This window comes from Perca fluviatilis, chromosome 20 (assembly GCF_010015445.1).
Source record: "Perca fluviatilis chromosome 20, GENO_Pfluv_1.0, whole genome shotgun sequence".
NCBI lineage: Eukaryota > Metazoa > Chordata > Actinopteri > Perciformes > Percidae > Perca > Perca fluviatilis.
The window spans coordinates 10718648-10734781 of record NC_053131.1 but is presented as its reverse complement, the minus strand read 5'-3'; the positions used below and the strand labels follow the sequence as shown (position 1 = coordinate 10734781).

At 43.2% G+C, this 16134-nt stretch overlaps 1 protein-coding gene across 5 annotated transcripts in view; it reads left to right on the top strand.

The window, feature by feature from the left end:
- The window catches only part of actn1 (actinin, alpha 1), a 69653-nt gene that overhangs the window by 13413 nt on the left and 40106 nt on the right, over positions 1–16134 (top strand). The window lies entirely within an intron of this gene.

Below are 16134 nucleotides of genomic sequence, written 5' to 3'. Positions count from 1 at the left end.
GCGCGTTTCTTTGTCCTAGATTGATCTATGCATCTTGTGCAGTTAATTGGGGGAGAAGCCGAACAGTTTTTGGTTTTTGCGGAGCTCTACCCTAACCAATCAGCACACACTGATGTATTTTGACCGAAGAAATGCTGTGTCAGGAGTTGTTTCTGTGCGGTAACTCGACTACGACAACCAGTACAGCCGTGGTGATCTGATCAATCTCATGATCAGCCACGCTTTTTATTTTTGTCGTCACCTTTGTGGCCATTAGTCGCTACTTTTCATGGATGCAGCTAGGTTGATAGGAGATACCATGGTGCTTATCTCTCCTGAAACCTGCTTCTAGGTTATTTTTTTTAGTTTTTGCTGAAGTGAAAATGTTACCGCTTCTCTCTTTGACTCACATGTGGAACTGATGATCAGGAAGCTTCATTTTTGTGTGTTTGGATCTCACTCATTAACAACTCTGAGGCCAAAGCAAGCCCTGCACACACGCACACACACAGGCACACGCGCACACACACGCACACGCACACACGCTTATATCTTGCACACAATACATTTTCAAGCAAAGAAGTTCAGGTAAAACATGGAATAATGTGGCATTTTTGTAACATACAAACTACAAAACTTTGAGATACGAGATAGTATCGTTCATTTTGAACAGTGGTGGAATGTTTGAAGTACATTTACTCAAGTACTCTACTTAGGTACAATTTTTGGGGAACTTTGAGGTGCTTTACTTGAGTATTTCCATTTTATGCTTGATACTTTTACTCAGCATTTCGGAAGCCAATATTGAGTGTTTCACTCCACTACATTTATTTGACAGCATGAGTTACATGATATTTTGCATTTTGATGATGAAATTATTATTTTGGATTAATTTACCAGGCAGTATATAAAGAATATGAAAATTAACTCCACCTCTACCAGCTGCTACATTCAAGTGATGAACACATTATTGCATCATGAAATATAATCCAGACATACCGGTATATTATACATTATTCTGAAATGGGCCATTCTGCGTAATGAGCACTTTTGATACTTTAAGTATATTTTGATGTTAATAATTATGTACTTTTACTTAAAGAGATATTTTTATTGTCACACTGCCCACACAAAAATGACACAGAGCTGGATTCAAATGGGCGAAGTTTCCCTTTAAGTAAGATTAGAATGCAGTTTTTTTTTTTTAACTGTAGTATTGCTACTTTTACTTAAGTAAAAGATCTGAGTACTTCTACCACCACTGATTTTGGATATGTTAAAGACGCTATAATGCACTCTGAAGTGTTCTGGTATAAGAACATGTTGAACAATGTATAGGTTTAGTTGTTTTAGCTTCCTGCAGTCTCCAAATAGCTCGTGTGCAGGTAAAGTAAAAAAATCTGTTATTTTGGTCAATATTGACATCACGATTATTAACACGATTACTCATTGACTTTTGGAAAGATGTTGCATTTATTGAACTTAAAAAAACAGTTAAATCAACAATGAAAACACCTTGAACTGTGAAATTTCCCTTAATACTTCTACTGTTGAACTTTTAAAGATAAAGCACAAAGGTAAAGAATATGTTTTAGGTGTCCTTACTTACAATATTAATGAACACCTGTAGCCAATCAGAAAGTATTTTCTTTTTCCATGATACAGAAAGTGTATGTGTTATTTTTATTTATTTTTTTAACAGAAAGTGTTGCGTCTGTGCTCCTGATACCATCGAGCTTGGTGGATAGAAAAGCATAACGCGCGTACAATGGCGTTACCAGAACACATACAGTACGGCCGATGATGTGTTGAAAGTGCTCTTTGTCAGAGTGCAGCGTAGCTCCGCCCAGCTCTGCTTTTCTCCGAGTCAGGTGACGGTCAGCAGTGAAAAAGCGCTGCTCCGGCACAAAGCAGCAGCAGCAACAGCAGCCACGGCCGCGCCGCACACTTCCCAACACACGACCGCTGCGGGCAAATGGAGCTGCAGCTGACTCATGGCTACTGTGTTATGACTCGGGTGAATAGGCCACTGTACTTCCCATCACCCTGTTTAGATTGGCATCTGACTGTTGTGAGAGAGCACGACAGCTCAAGCATGACTCAGGAATTATGGTGTGCTGAGTCGCTGTGATAACATCTTTTATTCCTGTTCAGCGGAAAATAAATTCCTTGTCTCTTTTTTTTTCTGTTCTCTTTTTAAATAAAGTTCTATTGAAATTCATTGATACTTTGACTTTACAGTCATCTAATGATGATGATGTTTGGTAGGTGTTTATATAATGTAGATTATTTTTTTTGTTGCTGTGAATATATAATATAAAATATAAAGTGATACATACATATACAAAATGTATAATATATAGAGGAACTATTCAGAGTTGAATGAGGGGTGGGAAAAATAACAAGCTTCGGCTTTGTCCCGCTCCTTTTCGGACATATTGAACATATTGTTGGTAACGCTGACTTTATAGCTATTGTTTTTTTCTTTTGGTGTGTTGCTACACACTTATTGTGCTTTTATATTGTTTTTTTGTTTGAAATAAAGAGATAAAGAAATAAGCTTTCTTATCAACATACTCTCTTTAGAATGTTACTCATTTTTTACCCTGCAGCTGTATAACTCTGCATGTACGCACGCACTCCTCCATGTTTGTTTAAGTACCATAAAGCCGCGCTGCGGCTTCAGTTTGGTCCCCTGGAGTCCAGAGAACAGGCTTCTCTACAGACGGGCCTTTGTGATGTGGGACACTCCCGCTATGAGCCGGAGAAGCGGGGAGAGACATGCTCATACTGGGCTTTGAAATGACTTGTTGCTCAGCATGGCCTCTTTGATGCCTGGGCTCTATTTGAATAGCATCTGCACGTGGATTTGCATCCAATTTGTGTGCCGTGAGATCAGCACAAGTGCCTCATCTTCTTATCAACTTGCGTCCTGCTCATGTTTAGACATTTGTCAGGACATATTTGTTTTTGTTTTTCTCACCAAATATGGAAGAGCTATAACCACTGAAGCGGACGTGAAGTGTTTCTTGTGTGGGCAGAAGGCCCTTGACAGTTTATAGATGTGAGAAAAATAAAATAAGGCTATAGATTGGTGGGCGGCCTACTTTGTTTTCAGCGGTGGAAGAAATACTCTGATTGTTGAAGTAAAGTATCAATACCACGATGTAAAAAGCCTTGAATAAGGAAGTATCATTATTAAAATGTACTTTTAAAGGCAGGGTTGGTAACTATTTTCAATATACACTTTTCTTTATATATTGTTTGAAATGGTCTTTACACCACGACAGGGGGTTCTGAAAAAGGAGCGAAAAAGATCAATCTGTAGCTGCTGTAATCCTGTAAAAACATCCACCAATCACTGTCTCGAGGTCCGCTTGGAGAGAACCAATGAAATGCCTCCTTGCCCCGCTGCGTGTACTGCCCCCTCCCGTTTACGAGCCAGAGCTTATTGTGCGTTGTCGCCTCATTGCTAACCGTGGTCCTGTTTGTTTTCAACACACGGTGTGATAATGTTAGGGGTTTGCTGACCGGTTAATGAGACGTGAAGTCAAATTGCGGTCCTTCCTCCGCTCTGCGGAAAACGGCCACGCAGCGGTACTGTGTGTGGGTCGGTGGTCAAAGGTGGTATGGAATGGAAATACTGTATGTGCAGTATTTTAAATGTATTTAGTTGCATCCACGACTGAATATACCACCCTCCCATCCTTTGGAATCTCCAAACAGGATGGATGTTTGATCCAGCAGCAGTTTGAGAATGATTTAGGCAAGATTACTTGAACTGGAAATCCTTGAGATCCACAAAAACATCGTCCAGGCGAACTCTCACCATCACAGACGTTTTTGTGGTTGTAAACTTGTGGTGTGTGTGTGTGTGTGTGTGTGTGTGTGTGTGTGTGTGTGTGTGTGTGTGTGTGTGTGTGTGTGTGTGTGTGTGTGTGTGTGTGTGTGTGTGTGTGTGTGTGTGTGTGTGTGTGTGCGCGCACGCCGACACGTTGGATCGAGCGCTCGGGGAGCCGTGGATGTGGGTTTTAAAGAGCCTCGGTGCAGCCAAGCTGTTTGTTTGTGGGTCTCCAGGCTTTTGTGGTTGTCATAGCAACTGCTCCGTGTTAGGTGCTCTGCGGCATTTTCACAGACGAGCCACTCTTTGTTAAATTAACTCGGCAGAGGAAAGAGCTACTACCACTCTTTGACTTCTCGTCCACACACACACACACACACACACACACACACACACACACACACACACACACAGAGAACACACACACACACACACGAATATGCATCAAGACCACAACAGAGTAAATATCAGTGGACTGGTCACAATAGCTGCTATTCTTTGTCAGTCTGCACTTTTTGACCGGCTCACTGCTCCGTCATCACGTGCTCCAACTGTGGAGAGAGAGAGAGAGAGAGAGTGTGTGTGTGTGTGTGTGTGTCTGTGTGTGTGTGTGTGTGTGTGTGTCTGCATGCACGTGTGCAGGTGCACGTGTTGCAGTGCATTTGCTTGTATGCGTCTGCACGCATGCATTTGTGCACAATCCGTATGCAGACAGACTGTACGTGTGTCTCTGTGTTAGCGTGTTTTTTCTTTGTACTCGCGTTCACGCTCCACAGTGCATTTGCTTCCGCGCACTCTCCCTCGTGCACGCGTGTGCGCTAAAGCAGCAGCCAAGGCGGTGGATAAGTGTAATGGGATGAGATGTGCTGAGTCTGCAGTTTGCAGTAACAGCCTGTTTGAGTGCCCGGTTGGGTGGATGCTGCACCTGAGAGACTGTCTCACTCCATCATGACTGCAGGCTGGAGGAAACAACTCTTCCTCTTCTCTGGTGGGCCGGGAGAGACAATTTTCGGACAATAATCGACTGTGAAAATAATTGTTAGTTGCAGCCCTAGTCTGAACTGAGACGGGGGGGAAACAAAAAAAATGCAAAATGGAAAGGAATGTCGACAGCTTCATCAAGACACGGAGCGAGGCATTCTGGTTTTCTGGTTGTCCGTCAGTCCCATTCTATCTGTATCTCAGATAGAATGGGACTATCTGTATTTTATTTTTTATTGCTACAGCATTATTGTGAATCAAATGCATGAAGTCTCTAATTGTATGCACATTTAATTCTAAGTCAGGGTGACATATTTGGCATCATTGGAAACCTTTGTATCTTGACTAGAATTTCAATTGAAGTCCTGTGGGTTTGAAAGGTCCATGACACACACACACACACACACCCACACAACACACACACACACACAACAGTGTGTGTGTGGGTGGGTAGTCAGGCTGTACTCTCCTGTGAGCTTTAAAGGAAGGAGACAGAGCGGGATGAACGGTGACCTTTGACCCTTTCAGCGCACTCCCCCTGCTATTTGGCAGGCCCTCAGACTCCTGTCCTTCCTGTGTTCAAGAGAGACCGAGAGAGAGAGAGAGAGAGAGCGCTTCGTCTGGGCTGTAACTGAGAGCGGAAGAGAGAGATTTGTCCAGCAGGTTAAGGAGGCAGAAAGGCCATATTGTTCCTGTCCATGACTCACGCTTTGTATGCAGCGCTGTCGTGCTGTTTGTGCTGGAGGTGTAAATGTTGGGGTGTCCCTGTGGACGTCAGTCGTTTGTCCGTTTGTTTGCCTGTCTCAGGGTCAGACGATTTCAATGACCGGTGGCATCAGTGCCCCTTAAAATGCCCATGATAGAAATAGAATATTCTGGTTTACTGCAACTCTGGTGTTATTTAAAGTTTTGACCATCATTTTCATTGGTTATGGAAATATTGAACTACATCCATCTGCATCGGGGCGAGAATCATGAGTGGCCAGACGATCAGACAGGATCGCCACCTGCGTAGCCAGATAATCTAGACCACTTTATTTGGAGGTAAAACTGAAAGGGGAAAAATGTTGCCATGTTCCCAGATCCAGGATCTCTTTATTACTGATAGGAACAATAGCTAAATCTACACAAACAAAGATGCAAATTCTTAAAAAAAATCCAAAAATAACCCTTTAACAATAAAGCGTGGGCGTAAAAGCCCCCATGAAAACGTTTTGTGTCACTTCTGTCTGCTGTGAGCCAAAGTAGGTGATTTGTAGCAGCCTCTTTCCAGCACTTTCTTGGGAAATGCAGCAGTTTGTGGTGAAAAGCAAAACAAGTACACAGCCAAATATCAGTTTTGAGCCCTATTGTGCCCCCTTTTTTATGTGATGGAATGGTTTAGTCTAAGTTCTCGGTCAGAAAATTGCACAAAGAAATGAATTTAATTGCTCACAAAAATAGGCAATGGAAACATGGTGATGTAGCGTCTTTCGCGCTTTCATTGAAGCAGACAATAACATAACATTGGTAGTTAAAGAGGCATTGTACCGTCAACGTCTCATGACTGACTGCAGTCCACGCCACGTCTCTCTAGTGGAATATTGTAGAACAGGGATTTTTGAAATTTGGATGGTTAATTGTTCAGCTCAAAAGTCAGCACTATTGACCATTCGCAATCAGTCGATGGCTCAAACTCACATATCGGAGTTCACAAAAATTCAGCTCTATGTCAAAGCTAACTATGGTTTTCTTTGCCTTCATGAGCATGTCCACCTATTGCTCACATTTCATTGAAAGTAATTGATTTTGTGTGGAAAATTTGCAGTCAAAATGCTGACGTTGGGGGGGAAAAAAACATTTCTTTCCCTGTCTTATTTGTCTGTCTTCCCACCTGAGTCTTCATCAGGAATAGTAGTTGTTCTGCCTTGTCCCTGCTTGTTCTACCGTCATTTTCCTCAGACTTTGCGTCATGCCTCTCTGTTCTCTCGCCTCCCACTCAACTGCTGAGATGGAATTACGCTTTTGAGTCCCTCTTCCTGCCAGATGCATGGAGCCACAGCACAGCGGTCTGCAGAGCGTCCAGACAGCCGCTTGGCCCGTCCTGCATCATGGCCGCTCCATTCACTGCGCTTCACTCGGGCTCTTTTTCCCCTCTCTGCTGGGCAGCAGTAACCTCTCTTCTTTTTTGGATGACAGTTCCTTTTTTATTTTCGGATGTAACCCATATCTGATATCTATATCAACTGACAGCACTGTCAAAAATGCACACATCATCACATCTTTTTCAACATCTGCACTTTTCTAGCTGGTTTGTTTTATCTTTTGACCAAATTGAGGCCTCTCTACCAAATCAAGTTATTCTGTAACTCTCTGTCCTTTTCCTGGCTCAGTCACGCTGCAGTAGGTGTCGGAAGTTTCAACAACTGTTTTCAGGTGAACTAAAGATTTACTTATTGTCATGGCAACACTGAAAAAATCCTCCTCCAGATTACAAGTTGTATGTAGGTTGAAAGGCTTGGGCTACAAATGTTTACCATGTGTTCTCTCCTGCCTTTTGCTGTTAAACTTAATTAGAAATCATCATATTTGCGAAGATCTATAGAGTGGGATTTATCTTTTTTGCTTTGGTGTGACTTCTAGGACTTTGTCTATAAAAACATCTTTTTGTGAAGTTTACTGCCGATGTCCGTTTCCTTCCTCTTTCTTTGTGTTGGCGTTCTAACCTCCGGTGGATTTGTGAGGACTATGGTTAACTGCTCCTCAGATCTCTGCAGGGTAAATCCAGACAGCTAGCTAGACTATCTGTCCAATCAGAGTTTTCTGTTGCACGACTAAAACAACTTTTGAACGTACACATGTTCCACCAAAACAAGTTCCTTCCTGACTGTTATATTGCAGCGGCAAAAAGAAAGTCCCGTGTTCGCCCCGCCCACCCCCGGCCTCCTCCCTACGCGGACTTTGGGATTTCCATTGGTATTGTTTCCGTGGTGCCGGCAAGTCATTCTCACACACAACTTTCCACCACCACGTAGCGCGGTGTTAAGATGTCATGGTCATTTCACGAATTCCTGTGAGTTCAGGCTGGTCAAGAGGGCTTGCTATTGGTCGACGTTGCAAATGTGTCTTTGCCAAAAGTTGAAGTGGTCGCAAAAGATTTCTGCAAATTTACTTCCACGAGTGAATCCACAGATCACAGTGATTTTTATTAAAATTAGTTGATTTGGCTTCAAATTTTTTTTGCTGTTTGGAGCGCTGGTGTGACAAATCCTTTTTCCTGTTCTACATAATACTTCATGTTTACAGCAAGGTGGGACACGGCTACAAGAAAGCAACTCAAATCTCCAGAACAGCCTCGAACGTCTTAGTAGCAGAAGTAAACGAGAGAGGTTCTTCCCTTCTGTATCGTTTGCCGTTATACACCGATACACCCGTGAGCGAGTCGTGCCTCATGCACAGCTCTCCCTTCCTCCCCAGCTGTCCCCCCAGGGTGCCATTTCAAATCAGTGATCGCTCTCAGTTCAACTCGTCTGGTTAAACGCGATGCCCTAATCCATCACACATCAGGAAATCATCTAGGAGTCTGAGAGGGAGTAAGGTGCCGTAGCTGTTAGCAGTTTTCCTGGCACCAGAAACTCTTTCCACCGGCACTTTTCTGGCCCCCCACAAGCCTGAGTGAGACCAAGGCGGCAGAAATAGACTTAACGGGCGAGAAACTGCACTCTGGGATTCGCAGAGGCCCGCCCCCAACCCCAACTCATCCAGACAGTTTTCGTTCTCGCTCGAGCTGTGGGTGGCATTAAATGTTGTGGATTTGATTCTAAAGAGAAATGTTTTTTACCCCCCCCCCTTTTTGACCTCCTCTCGGCTTCTCTCCCCTGCTTTAATGAGCTTTCTGGAGGAGACGCCGGAAAGATATTTTTAAAGACATTTTTTCTTGCAATTTATCTGCCCGTGTCTGGGGTTTCATCGAGACATGAGGGGCCCTCTGGTACCCTGAGCTGGAGACTCAGGCTTGAGAAACTGGCCGCAGTGTTGAAAAGCGCCTTCCTGTGTCAGACGCTCTGCCAGCACTATCTGCCTTTCCTCTCGCTCTTCTAGACTTGTCTGCCCGCCCGTGTGTTCGGATATGGCAGGGGCTCGCACTCATGAGCTGGCTTGTTTGAGTAAAAGGATTGTACTAATATGGACCTGGCAGAGACGCAGGAAATATTTTCCTAACTGAGGTTGATTAATGGAGTGGGGAGTGGACGAGGGGGGGAGGCTGGGAGCTGGGAGAGAGGTGGGGAAAGGAACAGGAGCGAGGAGAGAGTGAGTTTTAAAATAGGAATACTATACATGATGGGTTTAAGGCTTTTCTTTTTGTCATGACGCTGTTTTTTTTATCATCAGATTGTATTTAGATTATGTGGGTCAGTACAGGTAGAGAAAGGTAAAGCTCTTTTGTGATGGTTAAAGACGGTTTATGTAGTTATTTGCGCTAACAGCAAATGGTTGATTACTCGAATAGTTCATAATCAGAAAACTAAGCAAACATTTGTTTTTTTCTTTTTTAAATGTGTCTTGCATTCACGTGTCATAACGATGGATCTGTTTAACCTGACTCCGCCAGATGGACTGCTTCGCATTGCTCGGCATATCCATCTGGGAACTTTCCGTTGGAGAACTTTTGGGAAGGGGCGAAAATACTGGTTAGCTGATTGGATAAACCATCTGTCTATCACCTATGTTGGTGATAGACGGGCCAAATCAACCAATCAGATCAACAAAGCGTATGAAAATACAACCAGAAGCCCCTGCTGCTGCAGGCAAAGCATAGCTCGTTAGCTCCTGTAAGCAAGCAACATGTCGGTAAATAAAATAAAAGGCACCCTTTCAGGTTCCCGGTCCATATTCCAAAAAGAAGGATCCAAGAGAAAAAAGCATTAGCGAGCAGCTACAGAATTAGGGCTACCGCTGTCTGAAAATACTGGTTAGCTGATTGGATAAACCATCTGTCTATCACCACCTAAACCCGCCTCAAAACCAACGCTGATTGGCCCGGTCGTTTGGTGAACGGCTCCAAATTTTCTCTATCTCAAGATGCCAGACGGATCTGCGAGTGGAAAACTGGAGCTCGCCAGATCAGGACGGTCTCACGAGGCTAGGATCTGTTGACATCAAGCTCAAATTTATTTCCATCTGTATCTTGGCACTCAGGAAAGGCACTCTATTTAAAAAAAAAAAAAAATCTTAAACCAAAGATGTATAATAAAAATATAATATATACCGTATACAAAAGATGTCACGGACATATAAGCTTAGTCACTGTTAATCCATAGCTCTATTAGTACTTCTCATCCATTTTGCCTTCATAAGTATTGAAATTCAGATTTGACGTTCAGTATAATCTAGTTTGCCAAAACGATAGGTCTGCGTGCTAGCTTTTCCCAGAGCTTTCATCCTAATCACCCTGTCTGCACAGGTCTTCATCACGAACGTACAAGCGTTCATGTTAATGCTGTACTAATGAACCAATCTTCAGAAAATGCTAGTAAGTGGACCTCGAATTGTAGTTATCTTGCAAAACTATTTCCAAAGTTAAGAGCGAATTTTGATGCATGATAGTTGTTCACAGAAAGCTGCTAAGCTTAGTACTAGGCTGGAGACGGGGGGGGACAGCTAGCCTGGCTCTGTCAAAGCTAACAAAATCAACCTACCAACACCTGTAAATATCACAAATGAACATGTTATATCTCGTTTGTTAAATCTGTACAAAAGCCGAAGTGTGAAAGTCTAATTCTATTGGCCAGATTATAAACTCAGCTAACTGGCTACTGGCTCTAACTTGATATTTAGCATACAGACATGAGAGTGGTATCAATCTCCTCATCCAACTCTCTGCAAGAAAATAATAATAAAATATTCAAGTGTAACTATAAAACTATATTTTTATATCTGTCTAGAAAAAGGCTAAAAAAAACCACACTAGTTGACTCTTCAGGTATGTTGTTTGCTGAGCTATGCGTTCAGTGGTTGCCATGGGAAAAATGCTGCCATAATGACGCTGACTGGCAACTTTCCCTGAAATTGATGCAGAGCAGATTCCCCCCCCCCCCGGCTCTTGACCCCTGTTGTTTTTACAACCCGCCTCAGTTCTGGGAGGCTGAGACGAGAGAGAGAGAGAGAGAGAGAGAGAGAGAGAGAGAGAGAGGGGGCTCTCATAATTTACGACCCTCCAGTTCCTCCCGCAGACAGACAGTCAGTCAGCCGTGCTTTCACTTTGCTCCGTCACACGACATGCTGTACTGAAACTGAAACAGGCTGTGTTTAAGTCACAGCAATGCGAATGATTTTTTCACTGGCACGTTGTTGATGAGCAGGAATTGGTCTCCATGACTCTGGAGCAGACATTTTAACAGCTTAGAGATTCACAGCACATACGGCTCTGACACAAATTGTCCAAGGACAGCACGATCACACATAGAGTGCACAGGGATCATACGACACACACTATACTGTACACAGCAAAGTACTGTGTGCTACAAACAGTCGGTAGACTGCAAATTCTTAAGGCTATGATGCCTCTCCAAACACTTAACACAGACCCTGTTAAACAGCTGTTTGTAATGTACCATGGTTGGGTGTATTTTGTTGCTCCGTTGTTTATAATTAGGTTCTACCCTTTTATAGATAATCCAAGACAATGATACAGAGCGTTTCTGTGGACGTCCCATACATTTAACAGCAATTGCTTACAAGACCCGCCATTTTGCACCCAGCTTTCAACAATTATACAGATGGAAATTTACTGTGAACTTGGCAGAGAGACAGATTTCTCCACCAGCAGGAGCCTCAGTAAACTGCAGAGCAACGCAGCTTCCAGACAACTGGAAAAAAACGTGTTACTTGTGACTTATTTCTTGATCACGTTTTTTTTGGCCTTTGATATTAGGTAGCTCCAATACCAATGCCGATCTGATACTTATATACTGTATATTACATTTGCTTAAATGGTGATTGAAATATGCATCTAACACATTGAAATAACCACTTACACACTTTCACAAGCGTCTTCATTACCATACTGGAGGCCCTGGTTTAGCCTAAATTATTGATATGATATGAACTCCTGAAATAGATGTGAGGCGATTCGCTACAGATGAGACGTCTCGCTCGTTGAAGTTATTGGAATTACAGAAACGCTACAGTCCACTACAGTTGGATTCAAAATATAAAGGTGCCCAGATTGGCCCCGATACCAATCCTTGTGATAATCATCTCTAGTTCTTAGTGTTGATATTGTTCTCCCCAACCGATCTGGCTTTTGTCAAAAGTCATTCTTGGAAGTGGAGGAAATGCCCGACTGGTGAATCAGAATCAGAAAAGCTCTATTACCAAGTAAGTTTTTTACACATACAAGGAATTTGTTTTGGTGTTGTAGGAGCATGTCACACATTCGAAGAAGTAGAAGTAGATAAATCTGGCTGAGCAAAAATAAGTAATTCACATTTCATAATAAAAAAACACTTTAATACAGTGATCGTCATAGGTTATCAGTGCATATACTTTATCTGATAACACCATCGGAGGATAAAGCTTCTCTCGTGGTAGGCCTACATGTTTGTGATGATACTACTCTTCCTGCCAGCTCCTTTGGATATAAATACTTCTGCAAAGGGTAAAAACCAACGGCTGCAGTTGCATTGGAGCGATAGCAACCGATGACAACCCAACTCTCTGGGGGCTTTTTTCTCCGGTGGCTCTTTCAGTCGGCCACCACAACAATTAATTACATCGTGCTGAGTTACAAAGACAAACTAGAGTCATGTATAAATGAATTCACTAGTGGTTCTGTCACCGTCTATCTACCTACTGCAGGTAATACTAGTTTGTTCATAAGCTTCTCATTTCTAGCTGATTTTTTCCAGCTATAGCTAGCTTGCTAATTAAGCTAACTTTAGCTCCATGGGTTGGTTGACGACGCTAAATTTAAAATGTTGCCAGAGGACTTGTTTTAAAAGAAGAAGCCTGTACAAAGAGGCCTAAATATGGACTCCATGGCTACATACATGATCATGTGCTAAAAGACTGAGGCTACATGTCCCAGGCAACGTTAGCATCCTCTCCAGTCAACGATAAAAAAAAAAAAAGCATTGTATGTCTTAAAGGTTGATAATGAGAACCTTCAGATAATGCTAGGCAATATATCGATAAATGAGGCTAGATATCGTCCTTAAATTTGGATATCGTAATATGGCATAATTGTTGTCTTTTACTGGTTTTAAAGACTACATTACAGTAGAGTGATGTCATTTTCTGAACTTACCAGACTGTTCTAGCTGTTCTATTATTTGCCTTTACCCACTTAGTCAATAAATCCACATTACTGATGATTATTATTTAAAACTATCATTGTGTAAATATTTAGTGAAAGCACCAATTGGCTTTTAGGATGAGGACTAACCAATGTGTTTGGCAAATGCAATGCTATCTCGGGTAACCTTGCTGGCATTGTTGGAGAGTAAACTTCCCCAAATCCTATAAACCAGGGGTCACCAACACGGTGCCCACGGGCACCAGGTAGCCCCCAAGGACCACATGAGCAGCCCTCAGGCCTGTTCTAAAAATGAAAATTGAATATTGATATTGTCTGTTTCCCACCTTGTTAAGTCATTGTTGATAATTATTGTGAGAAATCATTAACATGATAAGTATCATTAATCATTAATAATCATATATAACTAAAGGCAAACTGAGCACATTTGTTATTTCAGAAGAGTGTATCAAACTGGTAGCCCTTCGTATGACTCAATACCCATGAAGTAGCTCTCAGTTTCAAAAAGGTTGGTGACCCCTGCTATAAAGGTTACCCAAAACTCTGAAAGCATCGAGGACTGGCTTCCACACAGCACACTGCTTTTTTATATATTCCTCATACTTTCTTTGTACAATACATCATTTATAGATTTTGTGAGTCTGACCAAAGGTTTTCCCTTTGAAGCCCTATCTGTGATGTCTGCTCATGCAGTGATCAGCCGCTGCAACCAGTGGGCCGGTAACTCTGTGTCGTGACCTGCCAAGAGCCCCGGAACACCTGAAGGCCCTGGGAGTGTTGACCGAAACACAGCCAGTGGGTCATGTGACAGTGCAGGTGGCTGCCAGCCTGTGTGCTGCTGCCATGCTCCACAGTGACCCAGAGAGTTAGAGGAGCTGCAGGAGGGCCGGCTAATTCCTTTCAGGAGGAGGCCTGTCGCCCAGCCCCAGAGCAGACAAACTTACCCTCCGTCCAACACATTTAACAAGCTAACATTCCTTCTGTGAACTTTCAGTCGTTTTCACCACTGTGCTCTTTGCAGTGCTGACTCAAAGCCTTTTGACATTTTCAGATGCCTGGTCCTGGTAAAGCTGCACTAAGCAGGAGTTTTAAGTAAAAATGTGCTCATTTTATCTCCTTAAAACACCGGTCCCATTACCCCTTTGTACCTTCTATCTGAAATGATGGTATTAGGAGGTCTCATTGGCAGTGTTTGCATTTTGCTGATGTCACATTAACAAGATGTCAGCTTACTAAAGGTCAACATTTTTAGTTACCTCTTGCTGCCATTTGAGGAAATTAGCAAAATTCCCTTACAGCACTTTGAGTTTCCTTTCTGTCATTGTTTTAAGGTGTTTGTGTTAAGTTAAGCGGTGGGAAAGTCAACCATAAAAGGGAAGAGAAAGACCAGAGGCTGACATTCCAAATGACATCCTGGACCAAAAAAAGAAAACCTCAACAATGTGAGAACCTGGACCTGCAGAGCCAGAAACAACCGTGACGTAACACTTTGATTAAATTATGCAGAATTCACGTTAGCTGCTGACACCACAGCCCTGCCTCCACAGTTTAAAATCTTTGGCAAGCCTCTAAAGGGTCTATTGATTAGGATTAATTGAAATATCTTAGTGCCTGTTCAAGCTTGACTTAAATCATGCCTAGCTTTGGAGGAATATCCCATGGGCTCAGGGCGTGTGTCTGCTGGTTGCCCATAAATCTTCAGTGCTGGTCTTTTTCTGTCAGTTCTACCCTTGGAGATAAAGCACCATATAATCTGCCCGTCTCCCTCCACATCTTCTGCAATATCCCTTGGCTTTTTCATTGGTAGAAACTCCCACCGCATGGCAGCAAACTCGCACACATCTGAAACCCGACTCTCGAGTTTATTGATAGCCGTGTAAACCTCATGCCACCCCATTTTTAAGCGTGACCTCATCGCGGAAGTTCCACGAGTGCTCCAAAGCAGCTCACCAGTGACTTTTAAGTGGCTTTTGTTCCCCCGTCAGTTGAATGCAGGCCAGTAAAAGACAGTGCAGGCTTTCATAAACGCCTGGCTGTGCTCCTGCAGGTCCTCCTTCAGCTCTCTGGTGGAAACATGGTGCCTGGTGTTTCGGCGCTGGGTGTAATTAACTCGGGAACTCATAAAGAGGCGTTCACAGCGGGGTGTATGGCGGGTCCACTCGTCATTGCCAGCTCCTGTTGGGCGGCTGAGCTCCTGCTCCAGATGTTTTCCATTAGTATGTTTGCATGCCAGCAATGCCAGAGAATCCAAAGGCCTGCTACACCTACTGTATACAGTATACAATGCTCCAGTGTGCTGTGGCTCCAAGGAGAGAGTGCAGTACATAAGCTTGACAGCAGCACAGGGAAAGGTTGTCATGACAGGGTGGGAGTTTGTGAATAAAACCGACAGGAAACGCATGTATTAGTCAACAGATCTGGTTCAGCTACAAAACAACATTCACCCAGCTGGTACTGATTTAGTGTTTCGCTAATAGACACACTGAACACAGATTTGAGCTATTAGCATGGCCCTATGGATGGCCATCTGCTGGTCTGTTGGTCAGTCGGTACACCACTTTGGTCCAATGCTAAAATACCTTGTCCTCTATTGGATGGATTGGCATGTACACACTTCCGTGGCTCTCAGAGGACGAATCCCACTGACTTAAGGAATTCGCTCACATTTCATCTAGCACCACCACGAGGATGACATTTGCGGTTTTGAGTGAAAAATCTCAGCAACTATGCAACGCAACTTTGTACAGACATTCGTGTTGGCCTCAGGATGAGTTGTAATAACTTTTGATTAACTTTTCCTCTTTTCCACAAGCTGAAATTCAATTTTTTCACTCTGTTGTTACAGTTACAGACAGGCCTGAAATACACACGCATGCTCAGGACCCATACATGCACAAATGGAGAGATGAGGGGGCAACTGCTGCCCATGGACAGGCGCCCTGAGCAGTTGGGGGTTTGGTGCCTTGCTCAAGGCCTTGGCAGTGCCCAGGAGGTGAACTGGCACCAGTCCACGCTCCGTACTTGGTCTACAGCGTGT